Below are 19,593 nucleotides of genomic sequence, written 5' to 3'. Positions count from 1 at the left end.
CGCCGTCGCAACCTTCGCTCTCTCTCTCCTGCTACTCTCTCCTCTTCCATCCTATCATCTCTTCCCTCTGCTCAATCCTTCTCCAACCAATCTCCTGATTCTGCTTCCTCAACCCTCCTCTCCTCCCTTTCTGCATCCTTTGACTCTCTATGTCTCCTATCCTCCGGGCCGGCTCGGTCCTCCCCTCCTACTCCGTGGCTTGACGACTCATTGCGAGCTCACAGAACAGGGCTCCGGGCAGCGGAGCGGAAATGGAGGAAAACTAGCCTCCCTGAGGACCTGGCATCTTTTCACTCCCTCCTCTCTACATTTTCCTCCTCTGTTTCTGCTGCTAAAGCCACGTTCTACCACTCTAAATTCCAAGCATCTGCCTCTAACCCTAGGAAGCTCTTTGCCACCTTCTCTTCCCTCCTGAATCCTCCTCCCGCTCCCCCCCCTCCTCCCTCTCTGCGGATGACTTCGTCAACCATTTTGAAAAGAACGTTGACGACATCCGATCCTCGTTTGTTAAGTCAACACCGCTGGTCCTGCTCACATTGCCCTACCCTAAGCTTTGACCTCTTTCTCCCCTCGATCTCCAGATGAAATCTTGCGACTTGTGATGGCCGGCTGCCCAACAACCTGCCCGCTTGACCCTATCCCCTCCTCTCTTCTCCAGACCATTTCCGGAGACCTTCTCCCCTACCTCACCTCGCTCATCAACTCATCCTTGACCGCTGGCTACGTCCCTTCCGTCGTCAAGAGAGCGAGTGTTGCACCCCTTCTCAAAAAACCTACACTCGATCCCTCCGATGTCAACAACTACAGACCAGTATCCCTTCTTTCTTTTCTCTCCAAACCTCTTGAGCGTGCCGTCCTTGGCCAGCTCTCTTGCTATCTCTCTCAGAATGACCTTCTTGATCCAAATCAGTCAGGTTTCAAGACTGGGCATTCAACTGAGACTGCTCTTCTCTGTGTCACGGAGGCTCTCTGCACTGCTAAAGCTAACTCTCTCTCCTCTGTTCTCATCCTTCTAGACCTTTCTGCTGCCTTTGATACTGTGAACCATCAGATCCTCCTCTCCACCCTTTCCGAGTTGGGCATCTCCGGCGCGGGTCACTCTTGGATTGCGTCCTACCTGACAGGTCGCTCCTACCAGGTGGCGTGGCGAGAATCTGTCTCCGCACCACGTGCTCTCACCACTGGTGTCCCCCAGGGCTCAGTTCTAGGCCCTCTCCTATTCTCGCTATACACCAAGTCACTTGGCTCTGTCATATCCTCACATGGTCTCTCCTATCATTGCTACGCAGACGACACACAATTAATCTTCTCCTTTCCCCCTTCTGATAACCAGGTGGCGAATCGCATCTCTGCATGTCTGGCAGACATATCAGTGTGGATGACGGATCACCACCTCAAGCTGAACCTCGGCAAGACGGAGCTGCTCTTCCTCCCGAGGAAGGACTGCCCGTTCCATGATCTCGCCATCACGGTTGACAACTCTATTGTGTCCTCCTCCCAGAGTGCTAAGAGCCTTGGCGTGAACCTGGACAACACCCTGTCGTTCTCCGCTAACATCAAGGCGGTGACCCGATCCTGTAGGTTCATGCTCTACAACATTCGCAGAGTACGACCTTGCCTTACACAGGAAGCGGCGCAGGTCCTAATCCAGGCACTTGTCATCTCCCGTCTGGATTACTGCAACTCGCTGTTGGCGGGGCTCTCTGCCTTTGCCATTAAACCCCTACAACTCATCCAGATCGCCGCAGCCAATCTGGTGTTCAACCTTCCCAAGTTCTCTCACGTCACCCCATTCCTCCGCACACTCCACTGGCTTCCAGTTGAAGCTCGCATCTGCTACAAGACCATGGTGCTTGCCTACGGAGCTGTGAGGGGAACGGCACCTCCGTACCTTCAGGCTCTGATCTGTCCCTACACCCAAAGAAGGGCACTGCGTTCATCCACCTCTGGCCTGCTCGCCTCCCTACCTCTGCGGAAGCACAGTTCCCGCTCAGCACAGTCAAAACTGTTCGCTGCTCTGGCACCCCAATGGTGGAACAAGCTCCCTCACGACGCCAGGACAGCGGAGTCAATCACCACCTTCCGGAGACACCTGAAACCCCACCTCTTTAAGGAATACCTGGGATAGGATAAAGTAATCCTTCTAACCCTCCCCCCCCCCCCAAAAAAAAGATATAGATGTACTATTGTAAAGTGGTTGTTCCACTGGATATCATAAGGGGAATGCACCAATTTGTAAGTCGCTCTGGATAAATGTAAATCCCCAAAGATTGGAAAGCTGCCGCGGTCATCCCCCTCTTCAAGGGGGGAGACACTCTAGACCCAAACTGTTACAGACCTATATCTATCCTACCCTGCCTTTCTAAAGTCTTTGAAAACCAAGTTAACAAACAGATCACCGACCATTTCGAATCCCAACGTACCTTTTCCGCTATGCAATCTGGTTTTCGAGCTGGTCATGGGTGCACCTCAGCCACGCTCAAGGTCCTAAATGATATCATAACCGCCATCGATAAAAGACAATACTGTCTTCATTGACCTGGCCAGTGCTTTCGACTCTGTCAATCACCACATTCTTATCGGCAGCCTCAACAGCCTTGGTTTCTCAAATGACTGCCTCGCCTGGTTCACCAACTGCTTCTCAGACAGAGTTCAGTGTGTCAAATCGGAGGACCTGCTGTCCGGACCTCTGGCAGTCTCAATGGGGGCGCCACAGGGTTCAAATCTCGGACCGACTCTTTTCTCTGTATACATCAATGATGTCGCTCTTGCTGCTCGTGATTCTCTGCTCCACCTCTACGCAGACGACACCATTCTGTATACTTATGGCCCTTCTTTGGAAACTGTGTTAACTAACCTCCAGACAAGCTACAATGCCGTTCAACTCTCCTTCCGTGGCCTCCAACTGCTCTTAAATGCAAGTAAAACTAAATGCATGCTCTTCAACCGATCGCTGCCCACACCTGCCCGCCCGTCCAGAATCACTACTCTGGACGGTTCTGACTTAGAATATGTGGACAACTACAAATACCTAGGTGTCTGGTTAGACTGTAAACTCTCCTTCCAGACTCACATTAAGCATCTCCAATTCAAAATGAAATCTAAAATCAGCTTCCTATTTCGCGACAAAGCATCCTTCACTCATGCTGCCAAACATACCCTCGTAAAACTGACTATCCTACCGATCCTTGACTTCGGCGATGTCATTTACAAAATAGCCTCCAACACTCTACTCAGCAAATTGGATGCAGTCTATCACAGTGCCCTCCGTTTTGTCACCAAAGGCCCATATACTACCACCACTGCGACCTGTATGCTCTCGTTGGTTGGCCCTCGCTTCATATTCGTCGCCAAACCCACTTACTCCAGGTCATGTATAAGTCTTTGCTCGGTAAAGCCCCGCCTTATCTCAGCTCACTGGTCACCATAGCAGCACCCACCCGTAGCATGCGCTCCAGCAGGTATATTTCACTGGTCACCCCAAAGCCAATTCCTCTTTGGCCGCCGTTCCTTCCAGTTCTCTGCTGCCAATGATTGGAACGAATTGCAAAAATCACTGAAGCTGGACTCTCATATCTCCCTCGCAAACTTTAAGCACCAGCTGTCAGAGCAGCTCACAGATCACTGCACCTGTACATAGCCTATCTGTAAATAGCCTATCCAACTATCTCATCCCCATATTGTTATTTATGTTTTTGCACCTTTGCACCCAAGATTCTCTACTTGCACATTCATCTTCTGCACATCTGTAACTCCAGTGTTTAATTGCTATATTGTAATTACTTCGCCACTACGGCCTATTTATTGCCTTACCTCCCTAATCTTACCTCATTTGCACACACTGTATATAGACTTTTCTATTGTGTTATTGACTCTACGTTTGTTTATTGTCACGTCCTGACCAGTAAAGGGGTTTTGTTATTGTAGTTTGGTCAGGACATGGCAGGGGGTTTTGTTTTATGTGGTTCGGGGTTTGTTGGGCTATGTCTTAGGTAAGAGGGTGTCACGTCCTGACCAGTATAAGGTCAATTGGTATTGTAGTTTGGTCAGGACGTGGCAGAGGGTATTCGTTTTATGTGGTTCGGGGTGGTGTGTTTTGTTGAAGGGGCATTTGGTTTAAGTATTCCGGTGTTTTTGGGCACTGTTTGGTTTTCAGGTATTCTATGATTTTGTCTAGTATATCTGTTTCTATGTTTGGTTAATTGGGGTTGGGACTCTCAGTTGAAGGCAGGTGTTGTCTATCTGCCTTTGATTGAGAGTCCCATATATGAGGGTGTGTTTGTTATTTGTGGGTGATTGTTCTGTGTTGAGCCTATGCTTTGCTGTCAGTTTATCGTTCGTTTTCTTGTTTGTTGTTTTTGTATTCGTTTTGATTTAATTAAATGTTCAAAATGAACAACTGCACACCTGCTGCGTATTGGTCTACATTCTCAGATGACGATTTCGCATTATCGTCAGAAGACGAAGATAATTGTGACAGAATCACTCACCACTCAAGGACCAAGCAGCAGAGGAAGGAGCAGAGGGAATTCGAGTTGGACTGGCGGGAGAAGTGGACCTGGGAGGAAATTCTGGACGGGGCCGGACCTTGGCACCAGGCTGGGGATTATCGCCGCCCGCAGTGGGAAATTGAGGCAGCCAAGGCAGAGAGGCGGAGGTACGAGGCCATGGACGCGCTGAGGGAGAAGCACGAGAGGCACCCCCAATAATTTTTTTGGGGGGGGCACACGGGTAGTTTGGCTAGGCGTAGGAAGAGCCGGAAGCCAGCTACCCGTGGTTATATGGAGGAGCGTATGGGGTTGAGAGCGCCATGTTTCGCTGAGGAGCGCACTCTCACCCATACGCACGCACAGTCCGGTGCGCGTTGTTCCAGCCCCTCGCAGGTGCCATGCTAGAGCGGGCATCCAGCCTGGTAGGAGGATGCCTGCGCAGCGCATCTGGTCGCCGGTACGCCTCCGAGGACCAGGCTACCCAACTCCCGCTCTACGCACGGCTACCATCAGGCCCCTGCACAGCCCAGTCTGCCCTGTACCAGCACCCCGCTCGTACAGGGCTACTAGTTCCATCCAGCCAAGACGGGTTGTGCAGGAGGTAAGATCAAGACCGACTGTGCGCCTCCATAGCCCTGGGTTTCCAGCTCCTGTCTCTCGTGCGGACCCGGAAGTGCGTCAACCCAGTCCGACTCGTCCTGTTCCCGCTCCCCGCACTAGCCTTCAAGTGCGTAAACCCAGCCACGCCAGTCAACAGTCGTCATCAGAGCTGCCCGCCAGTCAACAGTCGTCATCGGAGCTGCCCGCCAGTCAACAGTCGTCATCGGAGCTGCCCGCCAGTCAACAGTCGTCAGAGCTGCCCGCCAGTCAACAGTCGTCAGAGCTGCCCGCCAGTCAACAGTCGCCAGAGAGGTCAGACTGCGCTGAACTGCCGGAGTGGCCAGACTGCGCTGAACTGCCGGAGTGGCCAGACTGCGCTGAACTGCCGCAGTTGCCAGACTGTCCCGAGTTGCCAGACTGTCCCGAGTTGCCCGAGTTGCCAGACTGTCCCGAGTTGCCAGACTGTCCCGAGTTGCCAGACTGGCCAGACTGTCCCGAGTTGCCAGACTGCCCCGACAGCCTGGAACGGCCTGAGCCGGAGCCACCTCCAGAGATAGGTGGGTTGGGGAGGGGGGGTGTAGCACAGTGCCGTTGTTGACGGCAGCCACCCTCCCTTCCCTCCCTTTAGTAAGGGGGATTTTTTTTTTTGGTGTTGCTTGGGGTTATTTTTGTTAAGGTGCTTCCGGGGTTAGCACCTTTAAGGGGGGGGGGGGGTACTGTCACGTCCTGACCAGTATAAGGTTAATTGGTATTGTAGTTTGGTCAGGACGTGGCAGAGGGTATTCGTTTTATGTGGTTCGGGGTGGTGTGTTTTGTTGAAGGGGCATTTGGTTTAAGTATTCCGGTGTTTTTGGGCACTGTTTGGTTTTCAGGTATTCTATGATTTTGTCTAGTATGTCTGTTTCTATGTTTGGTTAATTGGGGTTGGGACTCTCAGTTGAAGGCAGGTGTTGTCTATCTGCCTTTGATTGAGAGTCCCATATATGAGGGTGTGTTTGTGTTTGTTATTTGTGGGTGATTGTTCTGTGTTGAGCCTATGCTTTGCAGACTGTCAGTTTATCGTTCGTTTTCTTGTTTGTTGTTTTTGTATTCGTTTTGATTTAATTAAATGTTCAAAATGAACAACTGCACACCTGCTGCGTATTGGTCTACATTCTCAGATGACGATTTCGCATTATCGTCAGAAGACGAAGATAATTGTGACAGAGGGGTGTTTGTTTTATGTGTTCCGGGGTTTTTTGGTTTATGTTCTATGTTAGTATATTTCTATGTTCTAGTCTAGTCCTTCTAGTTCTATGTTTAGGGTTTTGATTGACCTTCAATTGGAGGCAGCTGTTCCTCGTTTCCTCTGATTGAAGGTCCTATGTACAGGGGTGTTTTTGTATTGGGATTTGTGGGTAGTTGTCTCCTGTTTTGTGTCTGTGCACTTGACAGGACTGTTTAGTGTCGTTCGCTGTTTTTTGTATATGTGTTTCTTTTATTTTTCCTTCTTTTAATTTATTAAAGAAGATGTGTATACACGTTCCCGCTGCACCTTGGTCCAATCCTTACGACAACCTTGACATTTATACCATGTGTAACTCTGTTGTTGTTTGTGTCACACTGCTTTGCTTTATCTTGGCCAGGTCGTAGTTGTAAATGAGAACTTGTTCTGAACTGGCCTACCTGGTTAAATAAAGGTGAATATTTATATATATCAAATGTATTTATAAAGCCCTTTTTACATCAGCTGATATCTCAAAGTGCTGTACTGAAACCCAGCCTAAAACCCCAAACAGCAGGCAATGCAGGTGTAGAAGCACGGTGGCTAGTAAAAACTCCCTAGAAAGGCAGGAACCTAGGAAGAAACCTAGAGCGGAACCAGGCTATGAGGGGGGCCAGTCCTCTTCTGGCTGTGCCGGGTGGAGACTATAACAGAACATGGCCAAAATGTTCAAATGTTCATAGATGATAAGCAGTGTCAAATAATAATAATCACAGTAGTTGTCGAGGGTGCAACTGGTCAGCACCTCAGGAGTAAATGTCAGTTGGCTTTTCATAGACAATCATTGAGAGTATCTCTACCGCTCCTGCTGTCTCTAGAGAGTTGAAAACAGCAGGTCTGGGACAGGTAGCACGTCCGGTGAACAGGTCAGGGTTCCACAGCCGCATGCAGAACAGCTGAAACTGGAGCAGCAGCACGGCCAGGTGGACTGGGGACAGCAAGGAGTCATCAGGCCAGGCAGTCCCGAGGCATGGTCCTAGAGCTCAGGTCCTTCGAGAGAGAAAGAAAGAAAAAAAGAAAGAGAGAGAGAGCATACTTAAATTCACACAGGACACCGGATAAGACAGGAGAAATACTCCAGATATAACAGACTGACCCTAGCCCCCCGACACATAAACTACTGCAGCATAAAAACTGGAGGCTGAGACAGGAGGGGTCGGGAGACACTGTGGCCCCATCAGATGATACCTCCGGACAGGGCCAAACAGGCAGGATTTAACCCCACCCACTTTGCCAAAGCACAGCCCCCCCACCACTAGAGAGATATTTTCAGCCACCAACTTACCATTCTGAGACAAGGCCGAGTATAGCCCACAAAGATCTTCGCCACTGCACAACCCAAGGGGGGGGGGGGGCGCACCAACCCAGACAGGAAGATCACATCAGTGACTGAACCCACTCAACCCTCCTAGGGACGGCATGGAAGAGCACCAGTAATAGGCTTAGAGGCAGAGAATCCCAGTGGAGAGAGGGGAATCAGCCAGGCAGAGACAGCAAGGGCAGTTCGTTGCTCCAGTGCCTTTCACCTTACATTTTAGTCATTTAGCAGACACTCTTATCCAGAGCGACTTACAGTAGTGAATGCATACATTTCATAACATTTTTTCTCCCTACTGGTCCCCGTGGGAATCAAACCCACAACCCTGGCGTTGCAAACACCATGCTCTACCAACTGAGCCACACGGGACCTGATACCTTCACGCTCCTGGGTCAGACTACACTCATTCATAGGACCTACTGAAGAGATGAGTCTTCAAAAAAGACTTAAAGGTTGAGACCGAGTATGCGTCTCTCACATGGGTAGGCAGACCATTGCATAAAAATGGAGCTCTATAGGAGAAGGCCCTGCCTCCAGCTGTTTGCTTAGAAATTCTAGGGACAGTTAGGAGGCCTGCGTCTTGTGACCGTAGCATACGTGTAGGTACATACGGCAGGACCAAATCGGAAAAATAGGTAGGAGCAAGCCCATGTAATGCTTTGTAGGTTAGCAGTAAAACCTTGAAATCAGCCCTTGCCTTAACAGGAAGCCAGTGTAGGGAGGCTAGCACTGGAGTAATATGATCCATTTTTGGGGTTCTAGTCAGGATTCTAGCAGCCGTGTTTAGCACTAACTGAAGTTTATTTAGTGCTTTATCTGGGTAGCCGGAAAGTAGAGCATTGCAGTAGTCTAACCTAGAAGTGACAAAAGTGTCGTGTCTTTGGGGTACCATTAAACTGAAGACATGTTTATCAATTAACTCCCTGTAATTATTATCACGTGATTAAACTGATTAATCGTTTAATTGTAATTAACTAGGAGATCGGGGCACCAAGGAAAATATTCAGATTACAAAGTTATAATTTTCCTAATATAACTTTCCTTTATTATAATATAGGCCGATTATCTTCTGGTTTAAATGGTGTATTTTACCTCGTGTTCAGTCTCATTCCAAACGTCGTAAATTGTTGTATCTGCACGAACCCAGTCTTTACTAAAATCATCCATACATCAATTGTCTTAAAATCATTTATTTACTACACTAAGTAATTAACAGAAAACATACAAACAGTAATTATTGTCACAAAGGATTGGTAGAGGAATGTGCCCTTGTGGGCTAAACACGCAGGTCGGCCTGTTGAACAATGGATCATAAAAGGTCAGCTGTGGCACACAGAGTTCATTAATATTAACAATTGATATGCTAATCCTTTGCACATGAACGCTCACTCATTCGGGAACAATTGCAATCAATATATATTTACGCTCAGTGTGTCATTGGGATCCTTGTTGGAGAGTTTTGTCCGCGTTCTCTCTTTCTCTCTCTCTCGGTTAGAATGGATCTTTCAGAGCGACATTCATTAATGTCGTCATAAAATGGATGTTTCGTTGGTCTTCGCGTTCAATGATATAATTTACTTAGCTGCAGACTAATAATTGATATCAAAGACTTGTTCTTATTCTGTCAGTATCAATAGTCTAAAAGTTAACCACGTGGTATAGTTCACTTTCAGTAGAGGAATTGGATGGTAAAACCTATTGGCCATGGAGTGGAGGCCTGGTCTAAAGAAATGTAAATCAGGGTGGGTTTTATAGTGACCCTTGAACAGGCTTGTCAAATGACGCCTGGTCCTGTATGTGTCCCTGGGGGCGTGCCTATGACTGAGTTAGACTTGGTTACAGAAATACAATTCTATCACATTAACATCAGTACATAGCATCTCAATGTATTATAAAAGCTTTATCCTTATTAATACATTCTATACAACCATTATGATGCAAGTCTCAAGCTGAGGCTATTATATAAACAGTTTTATGGTAATATGGCTATATTGTCTCTTCTGAGTATCCCAAAATTGTACCAAGCGGACCAGTTCGTAGCTGGATTCTTCACCAATCTTCCATACCTTCTCCAGAACACAAATGTCGCTTGGCTCCCCAATTCTGTGAGTTGGAAGAATTTCCTGTGTCTCTCTATGGGCCATGTGGCCAGAGACTCTCCTGGAATTTTACCACTCCTTCACACAGGGACTGGGTGGGGGGAAGGTAGGTTGGGAAATGGTACAAAGGGGAGGGGGTCAACTGTCCTCCCTGTACCAAAAGAGGCCAACGTCATGACAAAAGCATGAATTCATTTTTCTGCATTATTTTTGGACAGAAAGTTTCTGATTTTTGAAATGTTACGTAGATGGAAAAAAGCTGTCCTTGAAACAGTCTTAATATGTTCGTCAAAAGAGAGATCAGGGTCCAGAGTAACGCTGAGGTCCTTCACAGTTTTATTTGAGACGACTGTACAACCATCAAGATTAATTGTCAGATTCAACAGAAGATCTCTTTTTTTCTTGGGACCTAGAACAAGCATCTCTGTTTTGTCCGAGTTTAAAAGTAGAACGTTTGCAGCCATCCACTTCCTTATGTCTGAAACACAGGCTTCCAGCGAGGGCAATTTTGGGGCATCACCATGTTTCATCGAAATGTACAGCTGTGTGTCATCCGCATAGCAGTGAAAGTTAACATTATGTTCCCGAATGACATCACCAAGAGGTAAATATATAGTGAAAACAATAGTGGTCCTAAAACGGAAACTTGAGGAACACCGACATTTACAGTTGATTTGTCAGAGGACAAACCATCCACAGAGACAAACTGATATCTTTCTGACAGATAAGATCTAAACCAGGCCAGAACTTGTCCGTGTAGACCAATTTGGGTTTCCAATCTCTCCAAAAGAATGTGGTGATCGATGGTATCAAAAGCAGCACTAAGGTCTAGGAGCACGAGGACAGATGCAGAGCCTCGGGCTGACGCCATTAAAAGGTCATTTACGACCTTCACAAGTGCAGTCTCAGTGCTATGATGGGGTCTAAAACCAGACTGAAGCGTTTCGTATACATTGTTTGTCTTCAGGAAGGCAGTGAGTTGCTGCGCAACAGCTTTTTCAAAAATTTGGGAGAGGAATGGGAGATTCGATATAGGCCGATAGTTTATTAGATTTTCTGGGTCAAGGTTTGGCTTTTTCAAGAGAGGCTTTATTACTGCCACTTTTACTGAGTTTGGTACACGGAAGACTTGCAGTTTGGTGTGGAGCCATTTCTGTTCCAATTTTTTGGAAGCTTGCTTCAGAGCTCTGGTATTTTCTGTATACCAGGGAGCTAGTTTCTTATGACAAATGTTTTTGGTTTTTAGGGGTGCAACTGCATCTAGGGTATTGCGCAAGGATTAAATTGAGTTCCTCAGTTAGATGGTTAACCTGTTAGGGCTAGGGGGCAGTATTTACACGGCCGGATAAAAAACGTACCCGATTTAATCTGGTTATTACTACTGCCCAGAAACTAGAATATGCATATAATTATTGGCTTTGGATAGAAAACACCCTAAAGTTTCTAAAACTGTTTGAATGGTGTCTGTGAGTATAACAGAACTCATATGGCAGGCAAAAACCTGAGAAGATTCTGTACAGGAAGTGCCCTGTCTGATCATTCCTTGGGCTTCTTTACTCTTTTTATTGAAAACTTAGGATCTTTGCTGTAATGTGACACTTCCTACGGCTCCCATAGGCTCTCAGAACCCGGGAAAAAGCTGAATGATGTCGAGGCAGCCCCTGGCTGAAAAACATTAGCGCCTTTGGTAAGTGGTCTATCAGAGGACAATGACACTGAGGCGCGTGCACGAGGCGACCCCATGTTTTTATTTTCTCTCTCTTTGTACTAAAACACAGATTCCCGGTCGGAATATTATCGCTTTTTTACGAGAAAAATGGCATAAAAATTGATTTTAAACAGAGGTTGACATGCTTTGAAGTACGGTAATGGAATATTTAGAATTCTTTTGTCACGAAACACGTCGGGCGCGTCACCCTTCTTTACCCTTTCGGATAGTGTCTTGAACGCACGAACAAAACGCCGCTATTTGGATATAACTATGGATTATTTTGAACCAAACCAACATTTGTTATTGAAGTAGAAGTCCTGGGAGTGCATTCTGACGAAGAACAGCAAAGGTAATAACATTTTTCTTATAGTAAATCTGACTTTGGTGAGGGCTAAACTTGGTGGGTGTCTAAATAGCTAGCCCTGTGATGCCGGGCTATCTGCTTAGAATATTGCAAAATGTGCTTTCACCGAAAAGCTATTTTAAAATCGGACATAGCGAGTGCATAGAGGAGTTCTGTATCTATAATTCTTAAAATAATTGTTAAGTTTTTTGTGAACGTTTATCGTGAGTAATTTAGTAAATTCACCGGAAGTTTGCGGGGGGTATGCTAGTTCTGAACGTCACATGCTAATGTAAAAAGCTGGTTTTTGATATAAATATGAACTTGATTGAACAAAACATGCATGTATTGTATAACATAATGTCCTAAGATTGTCATCTGATGAAGATCATCAAAGGTTAGTGCTGCATTTAGCTGTGGTTTGGGTTTATGTGACATTATATGCTAGCTTGAAAAATGGGTGTCTGATTATTTCTGGCTGGGTACCCTGCTGACATAATCTAATGTTTTGCTTTCATTGTAAAGCCTTTTTGAAATCGGACAGTGTGGTTAGATTAACGAGAGTCTTGTCTTTAAAATGGTGTAAAATAGTCATATGTTTGAGAAATTGAAGTTATAGCATTTCTAAGGTATTTGAATAACGCGCCACGGGATTCCACTGGCTGTTACGTAGGTGGGACGAAATCGTCCCACTGGCCCTAGAGAAGTTAACTGATTTTTGTACTCTGACGTCCTTGGGTATATATATATATATATATATATATATATATATATATATATATATATATATATATATATATATATATATATATATATATATACCCAAGGACGTCAGAGTACAATATATATATATTGTCTGGAAATATATTTTGAGAGCATATTTCGGTAGCTAGCAAAATATTGTATATTCAAAAATATATTTCATAAATATGTTGCCATTCAATGAAAGACTCATGAGTCATGACCATTTACATTTTACCATGTAAATCTTGGTGGGGCAAGAAAGAAATGTGGAATGCATGCCAGCAAAGTCACTACACAACACAACACTACCCCCCAAAGATGGCGCCGGGGAGTAGGGCTGCCGTCTTATCGGCTCTTAACCAACCATGCTATTTTGTTAGTTTTTTTGCGTGGTTCGTAACTTGTTTTGTATATAATGTTGCTGTTCCCATCACTTATGACCGAAAAGAGCTTCTGGACATCAAAACTGGGATTACTCACCTTAAATTGGACGAGGAGTTCTTCTTCACTGAGTCAGATGCGAGGGATAAATTACGGACACCTGACCAGACCCAGATCCCCGTGATTCGCTGGAAAAGGAAATTTAGGTTTTGCGGAAAGAGATCAGGATGCCTTGTGAGGATCAGGTGACGATTGGCTAATCTGCCCTTGCCTTCCGTTCTGCTAGCTAACTTTCAATCGCTGGAAAATAAATGGGACAAACTGAAAGCACGTATATTCTACCAACAGGACATTTAAAACTGTAATATCTTAAGTTTCACCGAGTCATGGCTGAACGATATTAAGAACATACAGCTGGCGGGTTATATGCTCTATCGACAGGACAGAACTGCAGCCTCTGGTAAGACACGGGGCGGAGGCCTATGCATATTTGTAAACAATAGCTGGTGCACGATATCTAAGGAGGTCTCAGGGTTTTGCTCACCTGAGGTAGAGTATCTCATGATAAGCTGTAGACCACACAATCTACCTATAGAGGTTTCATCTGTATTTTCCGTAGCTGTCTACATACCACTACAGACTGGGGCTGGCACTAAAACCGCACTCAATGAGCTGTATTCCACAATAAGAAAATAGGAAAACGCTCATCCAGAGGTGGCGCTCCTAGTGGCCGGGGTCTTTAATGAAGGGGAACTTAAATCAGTTTTACCTCAATTCTATCAGCATGTTAAATGTGCAACCAGAGGAAAAAAAAATTCTATACCACATTTACTCCACACACAGAGACGTGTACAAAGCTCTCCCTCGTCCTCCATTTGGCAAATCTGAACATAACTCTATCCTCCTGATTCCCGCTTACAAGCAAACAAAAATTAAAGCAGGAAGCACAAGTGACTCGGTCTATAAAAAAGTGGTCAGATGAAGCAGATGCTAAACTACAGGACTGTTTTGCTAGCACAGACTGGAATATGTTTCTGGATTCTTCCGATGACATTGTCCCATGGAATAAATGTTGTGGATCTTAATGTTTTTCCTCACAATCCTGGACTATCGGACTACCATTTTATTACATTTGCAATCTCAACAATCGCAATCGACCCCAACCAAGGATAATCAAAAGTCGTGCTATAAATTCTCAGACAACCGAAAGATTCCTTGATGCCCTTCCAGACTCCCTCTGCCTATCCAAGGACGTCAGAGGACAAAAATAAGTTAACCACCTAACTGAGGAACTCAATTTAACCTTGTGCAAAACCCTTGATGCAGTCGCACCCCTAAAAACTAAAAACATTTGTCATAAGAAATTAGCTCCCTGGTATACAGAAAATACCCGAGCTCTGAAGCAAGCTTCCAGAAAATTGGAACGGAAATGGCGTCACACCAAACTGGAAGTCTTCCGACTAGCTTGGAAAGACAGTACTGTGCAGTATCGAAGAGCCCTCACTGCTGCTCGATCATCCTATTTTTCCATCTTAATTGAGGAAAATAAGAACAATCCTAAATTTATTTTTGATACTGTCGCAAAGCTAACTAAAAAGCAGCATTCCCCAAGAGAGGATGCTTTCACTTCAGCAGTAATAAATTCACGAACTTCTTTGAGGAAAAGATCATGATCATTAGAAAGCAAATTACGGACTCCTCTTTAAATCTGCGTATTCCTCCAAAGCTCAGTTGTCCTGAGTCTGCACAACTCTGCCAGGACCTAGGATCAAGGGAGATACTCAAGTGTTTTAGTACTATATCTCTTGACACAATGATGAAAATAATCATGGCCTCTAACCTTCAAGCTGCATATTCCAACTAAACTACTGAAAGAGCTGCTTCCTGTGCTTGGCCCTCCTATATTGAACATAATAAACGTCTCTCTATCGACCGGATGTATACCAAACTCACTAAAAGTGGCAGTAATAAAGCCTTTCTTGAAAAAGCCAAACCTTGACCAAGAAAATATAAAAAAATATCGGCCGATATCAAATCTCCCATTCCTCTCAAAAATTGTAGAAAAGCTGTTGCGCAGCAACTCACTACCTTCCTGAAGACAAACAATGTATGCTTCAGTCTGGTTTTAGACCCCATCATAGCACTGAGACAGCACTTGTGAAGGTCGTAAATGACCTTTTAATGGCGTCAGCCCGAGGCTCTGCATCTGTCCTCGTGCTCCTAGACCTTAGTGCTGCTTTTGATACCATCGATCACCACATTCTTTTGGAGAGATTGGAAACCCAAATTGGTCTACACGGACAAGTTCTGGCCTGGTTTAGCTCTTATCTGTCGGAAAGATATCAGTTTGTCTCTGTGGATGGTTTGTCCTCTGACAAATCAACTGTAAATTTCGGTCTTCCTCAAGGTTCCGTTTTAGGACCACTATTGTTTTCACTATATATCTACCTCTTGGGGATGTCATTCGAAAACATAATGTTAACTTTCACTGCTATGCGGATGACACACAGCTGTACAATTCAATGAAACATGGCCCCAAAATTGCCCTCGTTGGAAGCCTGTGTTTCAGACATAAGGAAGTGGATGGCTGCAAACTTTCTACTTTTAAACTCGGACAAAACAGAGATGCTTGTTCTAGGTCCCAAGAAACAAAGAGATCTTCTGTTGAATCTGACAATTAATCTTGATGGTTGTACAGTCGTCTCAAATAAAACTGTGAAGGACCTCGGCGTTACTCTGGACCCTGTTCTCTCTTTTTACGAACATATCAAGACTGTTTCAAGGACAGCTTTTTTCCATCTACGTAACATTTCAAAAATCTGAAACTTTCTGTCCAAAAATGATGCAGGAAAATGAATCCATGCTTTTGTCACTTCTAGGTTAGACTACTGTGCTCTACTTTCCAGCTACCCGGATAAAGCACTAAATAAACTTCAGTTAGTGCTAAACACGGCTGCTAGAATCCTGACTAGAACCCCAAAAATGGATCATATTACTCCAGTGCTAGCCTCCCTACACTGGCTTCCTGTTAAAGGCAAGGGCTGATTTCAAGGTTTTACTGCTAACCTACAAAGCATTACATGGGCTTGCTCCTACCTATCTTCCCGATTTGGTCCTGCCGTACATACCTACACGTACGCTACGGTCACAAGACGCAGGCCTCCTAATTGTCCCTAGAATTTCTGCTGGAGGCAGGGATTTCTCCTATAGCGCTCCATTTTTATGGAATGGTCTGCCTACCCATGTGAGAGACGTAGACTCGGTCTCAACCTTTAAGTCTTTATTGAAGACTCATCTCTTCAGTAGGTCCTATGATTGAGTCTAGTCTGGCCCAGGAGTGTGAAGGTGAACGGAAAGGCACTGGAGCAACGAACCGACCTTGCTGTCTCTGCCTGGCTGATTCCCCTCTCTCCACTGGGATTCTCTGCCTCTAACCCTATTACAGGGGCTGAGTCACTGGCTTACTGGTGCTCTTCCATGCTGTCCCTAGGAGGGGTGCGTCACTTGAGTGGGTTGTGCCCCCCTTGGGTTGTGCAGTGGCGGAGATCTTTGTGGGCTATACTCGGCCTTGTCTCAGGATGGTAAGTTGGTGGCTGAAGATATCCCTCTAGTGGTGTGGGGCTATGCTTTGGCAAAGTGGGTGGGGTTATATCCTGCCTGTTTGGCCCTGTCCAGGGGTATCATCGGATGGGGCCACAGTGTCTCCCGACCCCTCCTGTCTCAGCCTCCAGTATTTATGCTGCATAGTTTATGTGTCGTGGGGCTAGGGTCAGCCTGTTATATCTGGATTATGTCTCCTGTCTTATCCGGTGTCCTGTGTGAATTTAAGTGTGCTCTCTCTAATTCTCTCTTTCTCTCTTTCTTTCTTTCGCTCTTTCGGAGGACCTGAGCCCTAGGACCATGCCTCGGGACTACCTAGCATGATGACTCCTTGCTGTCCTCAGTCCACCTGGCCATGCTGCTGCTCCAGTTTCAACTGTTCTGCCTGCGGCTGTGGAACACTGACCTGTTCACCGGACGTGCTACCTGTCCCAGACCTTCTGTTTTCAACTCTCTAGAGACAGCAGGAGTGGTAGAGATACTCTCAATGATTGGCTATGAAAAGCCAACTGACATTTACTCCTGAGGTGCTGACCTGTTGCACCCTCGACAACTACTGTGATTATTATTATTTGACCATGCTGGTCATTTATGAACATTTGAACATCTTGGCCATGTTCTGTTATAATCTCCACCCGGCACAGCCAGAAGAGGACTGGCCACCCTTCATAGCCTGGTTCCTCTCTAGGTTTCTTCCTAGGTTTTGGCCTTTCTAGGGAGTTTTTCCTAGCCACTGTGCTTCTACATCTGCATTGCTTGCTGTTTGGGGTTTTAGGCTGGGTTTCTGTACAGCACTTTGAGATGTCAGCTGATCTAAGAAGGGCTATATAAATACATTTGATTTAGATTTTTTTGATGATTGAGGAGTACACCACATCAGTCACTGGCTTTATCAATATGTGCATTGAGGACGTTGTCCCCACAGTAACCTTAACCTAGAAGCTTATAAGAAATCCCACTATGCCCTCCAGTGAACCATTATACACGCAAAGCATCAATAGAGGACTAAGATCGAATCGTACTACACCGGCTCCGACGCTAGTCGGATGTGGCAGGGCTCGCAAATTATTACAGACTACAAAGCGAAGCACAACCGAGAGCTGCCCAGTGACACTAGCCTACCAGACAAGCTAAATAACTTCTATGCTCGCTTCGAGGCAAGTAACACTGAAACATGCATGAGAGCATCAGCTGTTCCGGATGACTGTGTGATCACACTCTCCGCAGCCGATGTGAATAAGACCTTTAGACAGGTCAACATTCACAAGGCCACTGGGCCAGATGGATTACCAGGGCATGTACTCTGAGCATGTGCTGACCAACTGGTAAGTATCTTCACTGACATTTTCAACCTCTCCGTATCTGAGTCTGTAATACCAACACTATGGTGGTCAAGCAGACCACCATAGTCCCTGTGCCCAAGAACACTAAGGTAACCTGCCTAAATGACTACAGACCCGTAGCACTCACGTCTGTAGTCATGAAATGCTTTGAAAGGGTGGTCATGGCTCACATCAACACCATTATCCCAGAAACCCAAGACCCACTCCAATTTGCATACCGCACCAACAGATCCACAGATGATGCAATCTCTATTGCACTCCACACTGCCCTTTCCCACCTGGACAAAAGGAACACCTATGTGAGAATGCTATTCATTGACTACAGCTCAGCATTCAACACCATAGTGCTGTCAAAGCTCATTACTAAGCTAAGGACCCTGGGACTAAACACCTCCCTCCGCAACTGGATCCTGGACTTCCTGACGGGCCGCCCCCAGGTGGTAAGGGTAGGTAACAACACATCCGCCACGCTGATCCTCAACACGGGAGCCCCTCAGGGGTGCGTGCTCAGTCCCCTCCTGTACTCCCTGTTCACTCATGACTGCATGGCTGTGCACAATTCCAACACCATCAATAAGTTTGCTGATGACACAACAGTGGTAGGCCTGATCACCAACAATGATGAGACAGCCTATAGGGAGGAGGTCAGAGACCTCATCATGTGGTGCAAGGACAACAACCTCTCCCTTAATATGATCAAGACAAAGGAGTTGATTGTGGACTACAGGAAAAGAAGGACTGAACACGCCCCCATTCTCATAGACGGGGCTGTAGTGGAGCAGGTTGAGAGCTTCAAGTTCCTTGGTGTCCCATCACCAACAAACTAACATGGTCCAAGCACACCAAGACAGTCGTGAAGAGGGCACGACAAAACCTATTCCCCCTCAGGAGACTGAAAAAATTTGGCATGGGTCCTCAGATCCTCAAAAGGTTTTACAGCTGCACCATCGAGAGCATCCTGACGGGTTGCATCTCTGCCTGGTATGGCAACTGCTCAGCATCCGACCGCAAGGCACTACAGAGGTTAGTGCATATGGCCCGTACATCACCGGGGTCAAGATTCCTGCCATCCAGGACCTCTATACCAGGCGGTGTCAGAGGAATGCCCTAAAAATGGTCAAAGACTCCAGCCACCCTAGTCATAGACTGTTCTCTCTGCTACCGCACGGCAAGCGGTACCAGAGCGTCAGATCTAGGTCCAAGAGGCTTCTAAACAGCTTCTACCCCCAAACCATAAGACTCCTGAACATCTAATCAAATGGCTACCCAGACTATTTGCATTGATCGAAATTATTGAATAGAAATAGAAATAGAAATCAAAAGTATTCCGACAATAGGTAGTTTGTTCGCTCCATCGTGTTTTTTTCCCCTGAATCAACCAAAGATAGTAGAGACAGGATAAGTTTGGTTTGTTTACAGTATGCATGTTGAACGGGGTGTGTCATCTACGATCATTCACTTCCCTTCATTCACTTCCGGAAGTTTACTCGAAAGGTAAGTGAACCCTTCCTACATCTCATTATTATAAAACACAATTGTACTTGAAAACGTGTATAAAACTATAAATACATTATGCTCCATACCTACATAGTGTATGCTGTAGAAACAACAACACGATATACAGAAAATAATAATGCTAGCACCAGCCAGAAAATGTGTCAGATCGTGGAACAGTGCGCAAATATCTGGAAACTAGACAT

This window comes from Salmo salar, chromosome 11 (genome assembly GCF_965601325.2).
Source record: "Salmo salar chromosome 11, fSalSal1, whole genome shotgun sequence".
In the NCBI taxonomy this organism is placed as follows: domain Eukaryota; kingdom Metazoa; phylum Chordata; class Actinopteri; order Salmoniformes; family Salmonidae; genus Salmo; species Salmo salar.
The sequence above is the reverse complement of the archived record's forward strand: the minus strand, read 5'-3'. Positions refer to the sequence as shown.